Below are 16643 nucleotides of genomic sequence, written 5' to 3'. Positions count from 1 at the left end.
ACATATTTATTGTACAAAGTAATGTGTATCATCATGACACATCATACATTCATGTAACATATTTTGGTAACATTCACCACACTTGCCACCTTCCCCTTTCCCCTGCCACATCCCTAATACTCTTTCTTTTACTTTCATGTCCTTTTTCTCCTAAATTCCGCATGAGTGAAAACATGTGATGCTTGTTTTTGGAAGTTTGAGTTATTTTTCTTAATGGAATAATCTCCAGTCTCATGCATTTTTCTGAAAATGACATTTCCTTCTTCTTTTTAGGTGACTAATACTCCATTGCATATATACATATGTGTATACCTATATATGTGTATATATGTATATATATGTATATATAAATATATATAACATTTTCTTAATATATATTTTTTCTATAGAATATTTTTATATATGGTACATATAGATACATATATATATATTGTGTGTGTATATAAGTATAAGTATATATATATATATATATATATATATATATATATATATATATACTTACATCACATTTTCTTAATCTATCCATGCCTTCATGGGCACCTAGGTTGATTCCATATCTTGACTATTGTGAATGGTACCACAATAAACATGGTTATGTGGATACCACTACTGTAATTTGACTTTAATTTGGCGAGTATATACTAAGAAGTGGCATAGTTGGATTATATGATAGTTCTATTTAATGTTTTGACAAATTTCTGATTTGCATATCAACTGTGCTAATCCACCTTCCCACCAACATTTTACAAGAATTTCTTTTTCACCACAACCTTGCCAACACTTTTTTCCTTGGTTTGTTTGGCTTCACATTCTTGATGATAGCCATTATGAGTTGGCTGAGACAGCATGTCAACGTAGTTCTGATGTGCATTTCCCTGAGGGCTATAAATGTTAAACCCTTTCTTTTATTTATTGAAACTTCTATGTCTTCATTTGAAGAAAAGTTCATTTGTCTATTTATTGATTTAATTACATGCTACTTGGTATTTAATTTTTGAATTCTTTATATATGCTGGATGTTTATCTCCTATTAGACAAATATCTGGCATAGAGTTTTCCCATTTTATAGGCTCTCTCTTCACTCTGCTAATTGCTTCCTTAGATATGCAGAAGCACTTCAATCTGATGCAATGCATTAGTATATACTTGCTATTAATTCTTAAGTTATTGGAATCCTATTTAGAAATTATGCATATATCCTGAAGTATTAACCTTATATTGCAGTGTTTCAGGCCTTATAGTAAGGCTTTTGATCCCTTTTGAGCTGATTTTTGTTCAATGTTTCTAGTTTCAGTCCTCTACATGGGATTGTCTAGTTTTCCCAGCAAAAACAGCAAAGAGGCTGTCATGCCCCAAGACATATTTCACACACATTTCTTGAAAATCAGGTAACTGGGCGGTAGCTTGTGGTTATTTCGGGGTCTAACATTCCGTTGGTCTGCAAGTCTCTTTTTGTATCAGTGCCTTGCTTTTTTGTTACTATGGCTCTTCAGTATACTTTGAATCAGCTAGCATGATTTCTCCAGCATTGTTTTGTTGCTCAAATATTTGAATTTTTGTAATGTAGTTCACTTTTGTCTGTCTATAATCCCTTCACTTGAATGATTGTTAACAAAGGTTGCAGCAATATCAAGAAACTCTAAATAGAAGCTAGCATCAGACAGGATCAATTGTATATTTCCTATCCAGAATCTGATGTACAGCTGCACACTGCCCACATCACCATCTCCCTTTAGACATAACCAGAAAATTCTAGTCCCACATGTGATTTCTTTCATAGCAGAACTGGTTCCAACAATGACAAGCTCTGTTCAGTGTAGAATTAAGGGGAAAAAAGTTCAATGATGCTTGGTCCAGTTCAAGGTATTTCAGTAATATTTAAATGTTTTTGGACTAATTCTGCATGAAAGTTGCAAAATGTTTATTTGAATAAAATATAAACAAATAGGTGATAGTTTCATCATGTCTGCATTACCATTGTCATAGAAATGTTATGGGAAAGAATCAAACAAAATTTTGAGAAATTTTTCAGTGAAAGAAATCTTATTTTCCAGCTAAAATTTGCAGACCTTTGAAGTCACATTATCATTATCATCACAAAGTACTAGTATGCTCTGTATACTGTGCTAAATTTTGTTTGTGGCATTAGAAAGAGATTTAAGTGACAAACTGCTGAATGAGGGTACATGTGCAATAGTATGAAATATTCCCATGCATTTTGTAATTCAGCAGATAAGTATAATTATTTGCAAGTTGGTCCTTATTTCTCCAAAGACATCAGAGTTACAAACAAATGGTTCTATAGTTTTCTTATTTCCAGTTCTTGAAAGTTATGTGTAAAAGAATCTTAAGTTTAAAAACCAGCTATAAACCTACATTTCTACTTTATTCAATCATATGTTCTGAAATCTTTGTGTCAATATTAATAATGATTTTGATGCTTGTAATATAGATAGCATAATGTTTTGAATCTTTTCTCAGTAGTTTTCACACGTCATTATGACACTAGCAAGTCCTTCATTTGTATACTTACGTTCCTTGCTAGAAATTAGTAGTATAGAATATATGTTCACCCTTCTACTTTTTTTTTTTCCTCTACTGGTGATTGAACTCAATGTTTTGTGCTTGTTAGGCAAGTGCCCTACCACTTGACCCACAGTTTCAACCACTTTTTTAAAAATTTGTTTTGCAGTTTTTGTCCAGGCTAAACTTCGACCAGTTTCCTCCCACCTCTTCCACCCAAGTAAGTGGGATTGCAGTCACAAGCCCAGCTTGTTTTCTTGAGATAAGGTCTTTGAAATGTTGTAAAGGCTGTACTCAAACCCACATATGTGTATCTCATCCTCTCAAGTAGCACTGACTACTGGTGTGTGCCACCTCACTTGGCTCCAGTTTTAAACTTTAAAAACATAGACAAGAGAAGTTTAATTTTAAAGAAAAAACCCTCAATATGAAAAAACTGATTAAATTTTCATAAGCCGTAGAGTTTTGTTAAGAATCACAAAGTAATATATCTAGTATGCTAGCTGATTTACTCAACCTTTGCTCTGAGACAAAACGTACTTCTGAATGCTATCCATTTAATTGATAAATATTTATTATACCTTTATACCACTTTAATGTAAACAAAATTGCAAAGATATATTCTTTATGATATAAACTTAAAATAAGTAGGATTTTTATTTCATTTATGTGATTTTTTTGAAGCAATCCTCCAGTTATATCTAATCTCTTCAATCTTATTTGAAGGCCACATTTTCTAAGTGATCTATCATTTCCTGTTAATGTATCTTGTTTAATGTAAACATTATAAATATTATTTGACTTAACTCAGAAGCAGAAGAAGTTGGCAAAATGAAGGACTAGGTATGTTGTCAAACTTATGAATTAAATTTATATCAATTGATTATGAAATAAGTATAATTAGCAAATGAAATCCTTGTCCTTTGGTAAATAGATTTTACATTAAATGTCTGTCATTCACAGATCAAATGAAAGATGTAAACATAGACATTCCTAATGAAGAACATATTAACTCCTCATTTGTTCCTTTTCTGTAGGTTGTAGAATCTCAAAAACTCTATATGTCTCTTTTTTCCTGGCTCAACACTTTCTTCATTTCTGCCATCCTTATGAATCTGTCAGTCTGTACACTGAAACTATTCTTAGAAATCAAAAGCATCATAAATTTCTCAGTCAGGTTTATTACAAAAGAAACAGTTTCATCTAGTAACTGTTAGTCAAGCAATTATATTTCATAAACTCTCTTGTTAACTGCCACTTGAAATGTTGTATCTTTTATTAGGTCATCAGTTTACCTATAGCCCTCAGAAAACTCCCAAATTCCTTAACATAGATTTAAAATACCCAAATCAACTTGACTGCTGTTGTTTTGTTCAACCTCTGACCCTTTCCTCTAGCTTCTACCCAGCCTGAGCTACTTAAAATTCCACAAGTGTACTCATTCACCTCTAGCTATTTGCTTCCATTTTATGGTATATTTTACCCTTATTTCTCAGTATCATCTTACTTGTCACCTCCACCAGAAAGCTTAGAATGTTGACACAACATTGACACATAGGGCCCACTATGTGGTTCAGTAGTGTCCTGTATTAGACCTGTCATAGGATTTATGATGCTGTCAAGACATTGCTTATTTCTCATTATGGGGAGGGGGAGGAGTGTTATAGTATATGATTGCTAAGGAATGGGCTGTAGCATCTTCACCTTGTCCTTACAGTGCTTGCTGTAGCACCTTAGCACATGGGTGTTAAATAAGTGAATTTCTGGAAAGCTGGAAGCTTTGGCACTTGGCCATGCTGATAATGAATTCAGTGTTGTCCTCTAGTCAAACTATACTTAATCCCATATTGTAAAAAAGTGGCACATAAATATTCTTCATTCCTATCAACAGTAATAAAGAACTCAATATTTTTACTTACTATGTTAAATTGTTATGGCAATATAGTCAGAGGAGAAACCAAGTGCAGGGTATCAGGTTACAAGGAATGTGCTCTCCCATAAAGTAGGGCTAGTAGTGGGTTAGAGACCTAAGGTTTAGATAAGAACAGTAGGGGAGTCCTGCTTTGGAAAGTTTATTTACAAGTGGAGACAAAGGAAGGCAGGAATGGGTGCTTATCTCTGCATGGTGCCTTTCATCTTGGTCCCAAACTTTTGCATGGCTCTAATGGGCAATTCCTCATAGCTCTGTCCAAGGTTACAGCTTTTAATTGACAGTTTACCATGTTTTACAACCCTGTTTCAAGGCTATCTTCTTTTTCATTCCCCCCTTTTGATGCTTTTTCCACTTTTGGATAAGCATCAACACTAGACTTTAGAAATTTCATAGGATTCTTGTTGTCCCAAAGGCCTATATTGTGTTACCAGGAGCTGTAACTTTATCACCTCCAATTGCGAGCTAATGAAGTTAGTTATGGCGTTAAGAAGGCACATACCAAACATAAGTGCCAATGGAAGCATAAGGAGAGGGCCAGATAATGGAGTCAGCTGTGTCTCTGACTTTCTATCTGCTTTACATAAAACAACACTTTGTGTTTAAGAAAAGTCAGAGCCCTTCTTCTTGGCAATGAGTAAATCCAACCCACTCTCGTTTTGGAGGATCACTTATGCTAGAGAGTTTAGCTGGTCCTGCATGGTCACTATAGACCTAGCCACTTGTTCTATGTCATTTGTTAGGTCCACAGATAATTGATTATAGTAGGTGACTGATGAGGCAGTCCCTCCTATGCCTGTTCCTTTCCCAGTCATTGTCCCCAGTCCAATTAATAAAGGTATGAATTGGATAGCTCTCTTCGACTGCACATGAGCCATTAAAGGTGGGGGGGTCTGATTGTTAGGCACTATGTTTATCGGGGGTGAGGAATGCTAATGTGCAAATGCCCTTCCAGTCAGCTGGCAAGTACTGGTAAGCAAGGGTCCCTCAGACAAGGAAGAATCCCAGGCTGGTGCACCATAGCCTGTCAACTGTACATCGAATGGCGGTAGCTGTACAGTTGAGATTCCAAGTTAAGTTTTCCTGTCCTAGAAGGAAGCCTTAATGGGGGGTCATGGTAGTGGCAGATCAATGTCTTTTAGTGGCCCAGGTCCACCTAGATAATCACCTCTGGGTGGCCTCTCTAGATCTGTGGCTCTCCCTTTAGTAAACTGATATGGGAGTGGGGTAGAAGGGTAGGGTGACACAAGGAGGTTTATTTCCTCCACTGTTTTATGACTTTAAGGGGTCCCTGTCTTTCTCCTAACAACCCATACACCCTATAACGTCTTTGTTTTTGTAACCCAGTTAGGTTATCAGCTTTCTTTATAGTAAATCATCCCTCTCCTGGTGCATTCAGAGATTGATATGCTGCACACGAGTAACAGATACTGATAAAATGTGAAGGCATACCTCAGCTTTCCCTGGAAGGAAAGCGGCCTTAGGCAGGCCAAGCAGTCATCCCAGCCTCCCAATTGGACAACCTCAAAATGTAGCAGAGTCAGAAGGCAATAACATATCAGAGACCTCATGCCTGAGACTGGTGTCTGGGCTACAGATGACACCAAACAGCAGTAAGGCTTCCTACTGTGAGGAGATAACAGAAGGCCAGCAGTAACCTCTGGCTTACATTCCAATCTTGGGGAGCAGTGACAGCCAGTCTTAGGGCAAACAGATTGCACAATGCTAATCAGCAGGATAAGGTATGGGTGACAGAGAAGAGGATACATTTTTGTTCTGGTGAATGAATCCTCAAGCTTCTGCCATGCATTGACTAACCAGTTTCCGGGATGTGGCTGGGGCAGGGCTGAAGATCTCTCCAGTGATGGCATGCTGTCATGAAGTTCTCTGGAACCTTAATCTGAGGGGTGTTAGTTGAGTCACGGACAGCCTGTCAGACTTTGGGCTCTGCAGGGGCGCCTGTCCTTTTATCCAGGAGTGATGAGTCCCGGGAGTGACACCTGTAACTTTAACAGCCCTAAGAGCTGCTAATATTACTAGATGGGGACCCGTCCAACTGGGTTGCAGTAGTTTCTTTTTAATCTTTTATGTATCATCTCTCTCTCTCTCTCTCTCTGTCTCTCTTTTTTTTAACTGAGTAGAATTACCTTGGCAATAATATACTGTCAGTATATATATCTAAGAAAACTTATTTTTTTTTAAAAAGTTAAAAACACCATCTTTAAGTATTAAAGGACATGTTTAGATCCAGTAAAAATAGTTATTTTGTCTCTGTTTAAGTAGAAGACCCTGTCTAAAAATATGAGTTTGTGTCTGGAAAAGCTTTAATGTCAGATAGCCACACATGCATAAGAACCATTTCTTTAATCCTCTTGGCCTTGGTTATCTTTGAGAGGTCTGGCACTAATGACTCCATTGGAACTTTGATGGCATTCCCCCTTTGTCTCCAAATTGTTAGTCTCTGAACAGTCTCTTCTGAAGATCTGTCTTCCATCCAAGTACTAACCAGGCCTGACCCTGTTTAACTTCCAAGATCAGACGAGATCGGGCGCGTTCAGGGTGGTATGGCTGTAGACTGAAGATATTTCTTGATTGGCTACTTTTTCCTGGATTCTGTTTGTTTGGTTTTGGTCCCACGTTGGGAGGGAATAACGAGCAGATCAGGTGGGAGTCAGTGCCAACTAGACCCTTTTGGCCAAATTTAAGCAACAAAGAGGCATAGAAGGAGTGGCTCTTAGGCAGTGGTCTTTTAGACAAGGACAATACAAAACAAAATCTAACAAAAGCAGATGTCTAAGTAGTTACCTTGGTTGACACATAAGCACTTATTGGAGTCATTTTTATGGACTTGATTATAAATGTCCCAGGAGGATCAGAACTGAAATGACAAAACTTAAAAGAGCCATGGTTAAAATTTTAATGTACAATTTAGCAACTAGCAGAGGAGTACATCAGTACCATTAACTTCATGTTACCATATTTATCTAAATTTTGTATTGTAGAAGGCTTGATATACTAAAAAAAAATACAAATATATTTAATACACAGGAACCAGCAATAGCATCACAACTCTGTAGAGGTTAATACACATATTAATTTAGTTGTTGCTCTTGAAGTAAAACTTTAGATTTTTATCAGTTGTAGGGGAAAGAACAGTTTTAGCAAACCCAAACAGCCCAGTCACAAACTAGCATAGGGTACAAACTGTATTAGACTCATCCAAAACAACAGTTGTTTAACCATGAGGTCATCTAGAAAGTTTTACATAACTGTTAGAAAATAAGAGGCATGGAATAGGCACAGAGACAGCTGAAACACTGGTACAGGGTTTATTATTTAGGCAGGAGCCCTGTGGAGGGAGACCCCAGCAAGACAACATATACAGGCTTGGGCCAGACATAGGGGCCTAGTGGAAAAGTACCAGGAAAGTCACTGTCTGCCCAGCTGTCCCTGGCATATATCCAGGATGACAAAGGTGAGCCTTCTGCAAGGGGGCGGGTCTAGTCCTAACATGGCTGTCTTCATTGTTAACCCCAACATAAACCAACTCTTAAATGAACATGACTTATTTACCTTAGTAGTTAAAACCCTGACAAAAATCACCAAAGAACACAGGCAAATATTTATGGAGACTAAGTGTGGAGTTAGGAAACATAGTGGCCAAGAATCATGGCTCAGATGTTGATAAGAAATCCTATCTCAGATTGTTGACATTAACAGATGGCTCTTGACATATAGCAGAATCCCATCAACCTGCAGTCAATGGAACTCCCCCTAAAATAACAGCCCCAATCTGGTCATCTCAGGGAAAAATTCCCTCCACCTGCCATGTGGAAAGAGTAGGACTAACACCTCCACTCTGTTATGTCTAATAAAAACTGGAGATCTTGACTTCCAGTGTAGTGCTCCTTTTGGAGTTTTTATTTATTTATTTATTTACTTTTATCCTATCTGGAGGGTGCACTTTGGCTTTACATAAGTAAATCTGTCTTAACCCTCATATCAGTGCAGCAGTACTCCCTGTGTTCAGCTGCCTCTTGTCTCTCTGTGTTTTAATAAACTCTTGTTATCTTGACAAATTTATGGATTAACCTGTAGCATCAAAAATTTCTCTGAGTTATCTTGACAAAACAAAACAATTATAAGACAATTTTTGTAAATGTTATCTAGACCAATATAATATTTTTAAGGTAGCCTTGTTGTTATGAGCTTAGAGACTTAAGTTTTAGTTTAAACATCAGTACATTAAATTTTGAAGTTATAAAACCTTTAATGTAACTGGATTTTAGTTAACTTTAACCAGTTATATACCATCTATAAGCTATATCATTTTATGACAATTTACTCTGTACTTTTGTGACAATTTATTTCGTATCCTCTGTGGAGTTGGTCTTTATCCTCTTCTTTATCTAAAAGTATTCTTTTAACCCTTTATTTATTTTGAAAAAACCATATCCTTAATACCTTTTATATATTTTGTTACTTGTTGAAAATAACTCATAAAATCTTTTAACTTAGAGCCTTACATTTGCATGAAAAAAAAAACAAGAAAGAAAGCAACCCTGAAATTATTTTTTTGTATAAAAGCAATTTATAGAAAACGCATTTGTTAATAGACGCATATATTATAAGAGAGAATTAAATCCCAGATTTTATTTATGACAGAATGAAACAGGCTAAGGTCATTTTAACTACCTAAATTCCAAGACTTTGTTGCAGACTGTAGCCTCCTTTTTTTTCCTTCCTGGCTAAGCCAGAGTGTTAACCCCTGAGTGTCTGCATCCCAGTGAGACCTGACTAAAATAAGCTTGAAAACTTGTTTTTTGTTGTTGTTGTTGTTTAAGGTAGCAGTAGAACAGAGTAATAACTTCTACATTTACTCTATAATAAGAATCGTCTTTAAGGTGTTTACATATTTAAATGTAAAAGTCTAAGCAGTTTATAGCAAAGATCTTTAAAACAAATACCCTGTTTTTTTCCTTGAATATCATATTAACCTTATAGTATCAATTTAAGAACCATTTTTAAGATGTTTACATGCACACACAAAAAGTTTTATAAATTAAGCATGCCAGAAAAACTGTCAATTTAAGCGTGCATAAAATGAGCTGGAATTCCAGGAGCAGATTAAATTTTGCCCATGCTTTAAACAAATTCACACACACACACACACACACACATATACACATTCACACCAAAGTTATAACACCTTCCTTACCTCCCTGTGGGAGAAGTGCCTGACCTGTGGAACTCCTCTCAGAGGTTCTTGGGAGTGGATTAAGCTCCCCTTCGTCCAGTGAGACAGGACCTGACTAAAGACCTGTGGAACTCTTCTTGGAGGTTCCTGGGAGTGGATCAAGCTCCCCTTCCGTCCAGTGGGACAGGACCTAACTTGGACTGATTTCCCAGGGGTGGTGCTTACCGAGTCCGGACAAGACTGCCAGATGAGTTGGTCCACTTCTCCATGGAGTCCAAGCCGGGTCAAGACTGCTCAGAGAATTGGGGCACCAGGGCGAAGAAGGACCCAGAATACCATCGAGTGGCACATCACCTCCTTCAGTCCCGTGTCCCTCCCTACTCAGATGCAGCCCAGCTGTCAGCTGGTGACACAAGGGGCCAGTCGGTTGGAATCTTGCTGGGGCCTCCATATGTTGTGGCAATATAGTCAGAGGAGAAACCAAGCGACACTCAGAGGAGTGGAGGACTCAGATTTTAATTTTACACTAGCGGGCCCAGATGTATACCTGTGTCTGAGCCCTGAACAAAGGATTCACAGGATATTTAAAAGGCAGTGCAGGGTATCAGGTTACAAGGAATGTGCTCTCCCATAAAGTAGGGCTAGTAGTGGGTTAGAGACCTAAAGTTTAGATAAGAACAGCAGGGGAGTCCTGCTTTGGAAAGTTTATTTACAAGTGGAGACAAAGGAAGGCAGGAATGGGTGCTTATCTCTGCATAGTGCCTTTCATCTTGGTCCCAAACTTTTGCATGGCTCTAATGGGCAATTCCTCATAGCTCTGTCCAAGGTTACAGCTTTTAATTGACAGTTTACCATGTTTTACAACCCTGTTTCAAGGCTATCTTCCCCTTCAAAATAACTAAGAATTTTTTGAGATAAAGATTATAATTGTTGGTTTCTTTTTCCAGTTTATGCTGAAGTTGATTCTTGGCCCATTAGAAAGTCTCCTTCAGAATCAACTAAAGAGTCCAACCAAGATCTTAGAAAGAATCACAAGATATGGTAGGATTTTAAAGAAAAAATATCTTTCTAAAAGTTAACATTTTATTTGTTGGACTATTTTTGTACAACATTTCAATAGTCTCTCATTAGCATATGATATAAAAAAATCTATCACTTATATATAAGGAAAATCATATACTTTGAACTGTTCTGGGCATCAATAACTAAATGTAAGATATAAGTGAAATTTGGTATTATGGACTTCTGTGCACTCTAAATGCACAAATGTCATCTGTTAACACAGCTCCCAAACAATCAAGCAGTCATTAATATGTTGATGGAACTAAATGTCAGTTAACTAAAGGGTAAACTGTATTTTCGAATTCTTTTCTCTGTGGACATAGCCATTTAGACAAATAACATTTTGAGTATTCATACTGTAGCTATTGTCAGTCTTTTAATGTATTATAATCATTGTGGTGCTAACATACTTGTAAGTTTTTACTTTAAATTTTCAGTACTGATTGACTTACAGTTCCTCCCTTGTGAAAAGAGCATTTGCACAAGGGTTTGGATCTTTTCTAATTGTTTGTTAATTTATCTTTGGTTAACATTTGAAATAGTCTTAAAGTTACAAAAAAGTTCCAACCTCTAGAACAATGAACATTTTCCCTGGAACCATTTGCAAACAATATGGTGACTTGTGGCACCATCCCTGTTTACTTTAGTGTGTATTTCCTACAAGGCATCACATTTTACATAACTAAAGTACAACCTTCATAATCAGAACGTAGACATTCAGACATGGAATCATTCAAACCTCACATTCTTTTCGTGTCTTGCTACTTGTCTGTAGTGTCCCTTATAGCAAGAAAATCCCATTGAGATCCATGGATTGCATTTAGCCATTTGTACGTTAGAATCTTTCAGTCTGGAACATCCTTCAGCCTTTCCTCAAGCTTTATGTCAAGGAAATTTTAAGGCAGAGTTTATGTTGCATGTTCCTCCATTGGATTTTTCTGCAGTTTCATTATGACGAACTCAGAGCATCCACACACTTTCTTGGTACAAGTATCACAGAAATTATTATGATTTTCTCATAACATGATTTTCCCTATTATGAGTCATTACTACAGGTGGTGTCTGCTGGTTTCTCTCTTGTAATATTTTTCCTTCACATTCTAATTACTTTGTGGTTTTTGTTGGGAGGAAATTTATCTATCTGGATCCATGGTCTATTTTATTTAGTAGGATATGTTGGTGGGGATTGAATCCAAGCTATTACATATGGTAAGCCAGCATTGTATCACTGAGATACATCCTCAGCCCTTTTAAAATTTATTTTCTTTGGGAAAGTTCTATATTGAAAATTTTAGACTTTTCTAAAAATATTCTTGGATGCATGAATATATATGTTCATGACATGCTGGTATGTATCTACATGTCAACATTTTGTTACATTTGCTTTATACCTTTTCTCAGTATCACTTTTTAGAAAGATATAAGTATAGATCAAAGGATTTTATTTTCTGAACTATTTGTGACTTGAAGACATGAAGAATCTTTATTCTTAAATGCTTGTATTTCATTTAGGAATGTAAGGCATTATCTAACATAACTATAGTAAAATGATGAAAAGCATGCAATTAAAATTGCTTCCACATTAATACCTAATCTCTAGACTTTCTCAGATTTTGACAGTATCTCAATAATGTCCATTATATTCAAAAATAAAATCCAAAAAGAGGAATTTTCTCAACCCATGATTCACTGTGTCCAGTTGTCCTGTGTATTGGTCTTCTCTAATCTGGTATAATTTCAGAGTCTTTGATTGACATGACGTTTGTATTATTGGATAGTGTATGTCAGTTATTTGTAGATTCTTTTCTTCAGTTTTGGTTCATGTGATGTTTGCTCATGAATGAATACAGGTTAAGACATTTCAGCTGGAATGTCACAAACCTAATTCTGAGTTCTAGTTGAAGAACTGTTTCTTTGCAACTGTGTATTTGCTGGCAGAACTATTTCCTTGTGACTCTATGTTTGAGGTTCCAAAGTATTTGCTGACAGTTGGCTGGAGAAACCTTCAGGTCCTAGAGGCTGCTAACAATCCTGAGGCTGTTCACAGTTCTTGTCCATGCAGGGCTTCTTTGCCATGCCATCTTATCTCATGAAACCAGGAAAGATGGTCTTCAAATTAGGTGTGATCTATTCTCTTCCCTCACCATGTCCTTTACCACTTTGTCTTGGTGAGGTTTCACTTGGTTTCTTTAATGTATGGTGTACTGTCTCAGGGTAAACATATATAGACATTGATCACGTGGCTTCCACAATTCTCTTGTTATTTCTTTCTTGTCTTTTTCATCTTCAGCTGATGTGTTTTCACTTCTCATTTGAAACACAGATTGAGCAAATACAAGTATGAGACACCACCATGGTAAGAGGGAAACCAGAAAGCCTTGCTGTGTTGCGTGGAGGGGGAGGGGTGACCCTTGGTCACCAGCATGCTAGACAAGTACTCTACCTCTTGAGACACACCCCTAGCTCTTCTGTGCATACTTTGTTTTTGATATAGTATCTCACCTCCTATGCCTGGACTAGACTGGCCTAAAACTCAGGATCCTCCTTGTTTCTGCCACCCAAGTAGCTGAGAGTAAAAGTATGTACCACTACACACAGCCTGTCTTGAAATCTTTTTATTTATTTTTAATTTATTATATTATTAGCATACAATAGTTGTACAGGGGAATATGTTATGATATTTGCATTTGTGTTAAAATATATCTTAGATTTACCCCCTCCATCATTCTCCTTCTTTCCCCTTCCTCTCCTTAGAACAATTACAACAGGTTTCATTCTTCTATTTTAATATATGGATACAAAACAGATCCACCATATACACCCTCATTCTTCTCCCACTGGTGCCAAGCACCCTCCCACTGGTATCCATCACCACAAAAGATTTATTTTTCCCTCCTGCCCTTCATTTAAAAAAAATTAAGCATATATTTATAATCCAAAGGTGTTTTGCCTTCGTACTTCAGGTCTGTATATATCATGCTTTTCCACATTAACCCCTTGCCTCAGTTACCTACCATTTTCTATCCTTATACTCCATACTCTCCTAATGTTCAACATCTTATTGTACAGTGCATTATGCTATATTCATATACACATAGGTTGTTTCAATCTTTTTCATTCTCCAACATTTTCTTTTTTCTTCCAACTCCCCAAAGCCTGCTCAGACTCACTGATATGATTTTGTTTTCTTTGTCACTGTATATATCTTAACTGTTTTAGGGAAAATGCAGCTCTTCTTCAGGGAACTGGAAAATTTAGAGTACAAGTTTAAAATAATCTTGTCAAAAGACAGGACTTCAGAGGGAGGCAGCAGTACAATTTTGAATCCCCCCAGTCTCTCTCCTGGGAAAAGATCAGACCAAAACACATGAGGAGCATTTACTACAAAAATCCAGAAAAAAAGCAACCCTAGAGCAAGAGGATGGGCTAACCATCAACAGTAACCACAAGACCTTCCTGGCATCAACATTTGAATCACAAGGACTGGGAAACAAGAGTCCTACATCATACCAGAAGGTGTATCTTAGAAACAATTTGGACCAGTTTGAGAGGATCAGCTGAAATTGACAAAAGTTGTGCCCAGTCCCAAAGTGAGTACAGTTAAATCTCTGCATTCATGGGTTCTGCATTCATGGGTTCTGCATCTGTGGATTCCACTGAGCTGGATCAAAAATATTCTGAGTAAAAATTTTGTCTGAACTAAACATGTACAGATTTTTTTATCATTTGCTCCTCATCAATATATGATAAAACTATTTACATAGCATTTGTAGTATATTTGCTACAATAAGTAATCCAGAGATGATTCAAAGTGAACAAGAATATGTATGCCACTTCAAGTCATTTTATATTAATGACTTGAGCATCCTCAGATTTTGATATCTATGAGAGTTCCCAGAAACAATCCCCTGTGCATACTGTAGGGTGACTATAAGTATAGGGTTCCTTCATGGGATCTGAATGGTTTAGGCAGTACAGCTCTTCTACAATTAATGGGGTACATAATGTAGCCAAGTGCCACTTGGCACAGAATAAACCCTCATATGTAAATTACTAGGGGAAATAAAACTAGTCTCCAAAAACTGATAGGTTTTTATTACAAATGTGCAATAAGCAGTCGTAAGAAGGAATGGAGGGACCTTGAAAACTGTCTTTGTGAAAGAAGACAGATATAAAAAAAGACACAGGTTACTCCAGAGGCACCTGCACACCCTTGTTTATTGCACCACTATTCACAATAGCCAAGTTATGGAAACAGCCAAGATGCCCCACCACTGACGAATGGATTAAGAAAATGTGATATCTATACACAATGGAATTTTATGCAGCCATGAAGAAGTATGAAATGTTATCATTCTCTGGTAAATGGATAGAATTGGAGAACATCATTCTGAGTGAGGTTAGCCTGGCCCAAACGACCAAAAATCGTATATTCTCCCTCATATGCAGACATTGGATCAAGGGCAAACACAACAAGGCGATTGGACTTTGATCACATGATAAAGCGAGAGCACACAAGGGAGGGGTGAGGATAGGTAAGACATCTAAAATATTAGCTAGCATTTGTTGCCTTCAACCCAGAGAAATTAAAGCATATACCTTAAAAGCAACTGAGGCCAATAGGAGAAGGGGACCAGGAACTAGAGAAAAGGTTAGATCAAGAAGAATTTACCTAGAAGGTAACATAGGAAATCAATGTGAGTCAACTCCCTGTATAGCTATCCTTATCTCAACTAGCAAAAACCCTTGTTCCTTCCTATTATTGTTTATACTCTCTCTTCAACAAAATTAGAAATAAGGGCAAAATAGTTTCTGCCAGGTATCGAGGGGGTGGTGGGAAGGGGGAGGGGGTGGAGTGGGTGATAAGGGAGGGAGTGGGGGTAGGGGGGAGAAATGACCCAAGCATTTTATGTACATATGAATAATTTAAAAATTTTTTTAAAAAGATCATATGTCATATTTTATTTATATGAAATGGTCAAAAGCTACAGAGATTAGGAGTTGTCTGGGGTAAGAGAAAGGAGAGAAAGGGCATAATTTTGAAAGATCAGAAGTGTTTCTTTTGGGGATAATGAAAATATTATGGATTACATAGTGGTGATGGTTGCACAATCTTAGGAAGTCTTAGGAAATGCCACTGAATTGTATCCTTTAAAATGATGAATTTAATGTTAGGTGAATTATGTCTCAACAAAAAATTTTTACAATGCAAATTACTTGTTTTCCCATGCTGAGACATGCTGCTCCATGTCTCTTCCCTACTGCCTTCCCTTTCCATACTCCTGAAGTGTCCACCACCTGCTCTCACTTCCACTGTGCCTCAAGGTACTTCTTACAGTTGGGCTCCAGCTCCCTCTCCTTGGGAAGTGACTCAATGTGCATATATGACTGGTTGTCTCCCAGGGTGGTATGGAGTTCAAATGCCCATTTTTGTCATGCTCTTCAGTTGATGACAATGGTTGGAGAAGGCAGCATTTGCCAGGGGCAGGCAAAGATGATCTTACCCTTGCATTCAGGATTTAGTTCCCTTCAGAGGTTTTACCTCGTCTAACCATGACCTCCAGATGCTGTGTTCTGAAATCCAGGTTGGATCCCTAATGGGCACTTGCAAACACTGAGGTCTTTAGAAATTCAGGCCTCAAGTCAAGGTGATCCCAGCCCATTGTTGAACCTCACTGGTAAAGTGGAACAGTGATACTGGCCTTGGGTGTTTGGAAATTAATCTAAGTAGTGAATTTTGCTAACCCTGTTCATGAGTGTAGAGAAAATGGTGATTTATCTTGCAGGCCATCCTCAGGATGGGCCTCAAGTTGCTGCAACTCACTTTGCTAGGCCCCAAGTTATCAGCTGCCAACAAATGACTGAGCCCTTGCCACATCTGTGCTGGATTCTCCCATATTTTATATTTACAGATCTCATCTTTAATCTCAG

The 16643-nt window shown here is 37.3% G+C and overlaps 1 long non-coding RNA gene across 2 annotated transcripts in view; it reads left to right on the top strand.

The window, feature by feature from the left end:
• The first annotated feature begins 1085 nt into the window (after positions 1–1085).
• The window catches only part of LOC141417213 (uncharacterized), a 62914-nt gene continuing 47356 nt past the window's right edge, over positions 1086–16643 (top strand). The window contains exons 1-3 of one of the 2 annotated variants that reach the window (XR_012441802.1): positions 1086–1388; positions 2693–2743; positions 10598–10691. This is a non-coding gene — a long non-coding RNA (uncharacterized lncRNA). The remainder of the gene's footprint in view (positions 1389–2692; positions 2744–10597; positions 10692–16643) is intronic. The other variant, XR_012441803.1, reaches the window with a different exon arrangement.

This window comes from Castor canadensis, chromosome 15 (assembly GCF_047511655.1).
Source record: "Castor canadensis chromosome 15, mCasCan1.hap1v2, whole genome shotgun sequence".
NCBI classification, from domain to species: Eukaryota; Metazoa; Chordata; class Mammalia; order Rodentia; family Castoridae; genus Castor; species Castor canadensis.
Note: the sequence above shows the minus strand (reverse complement) of the source record. Positions and strands in the feature narration are given on the sequence as shown.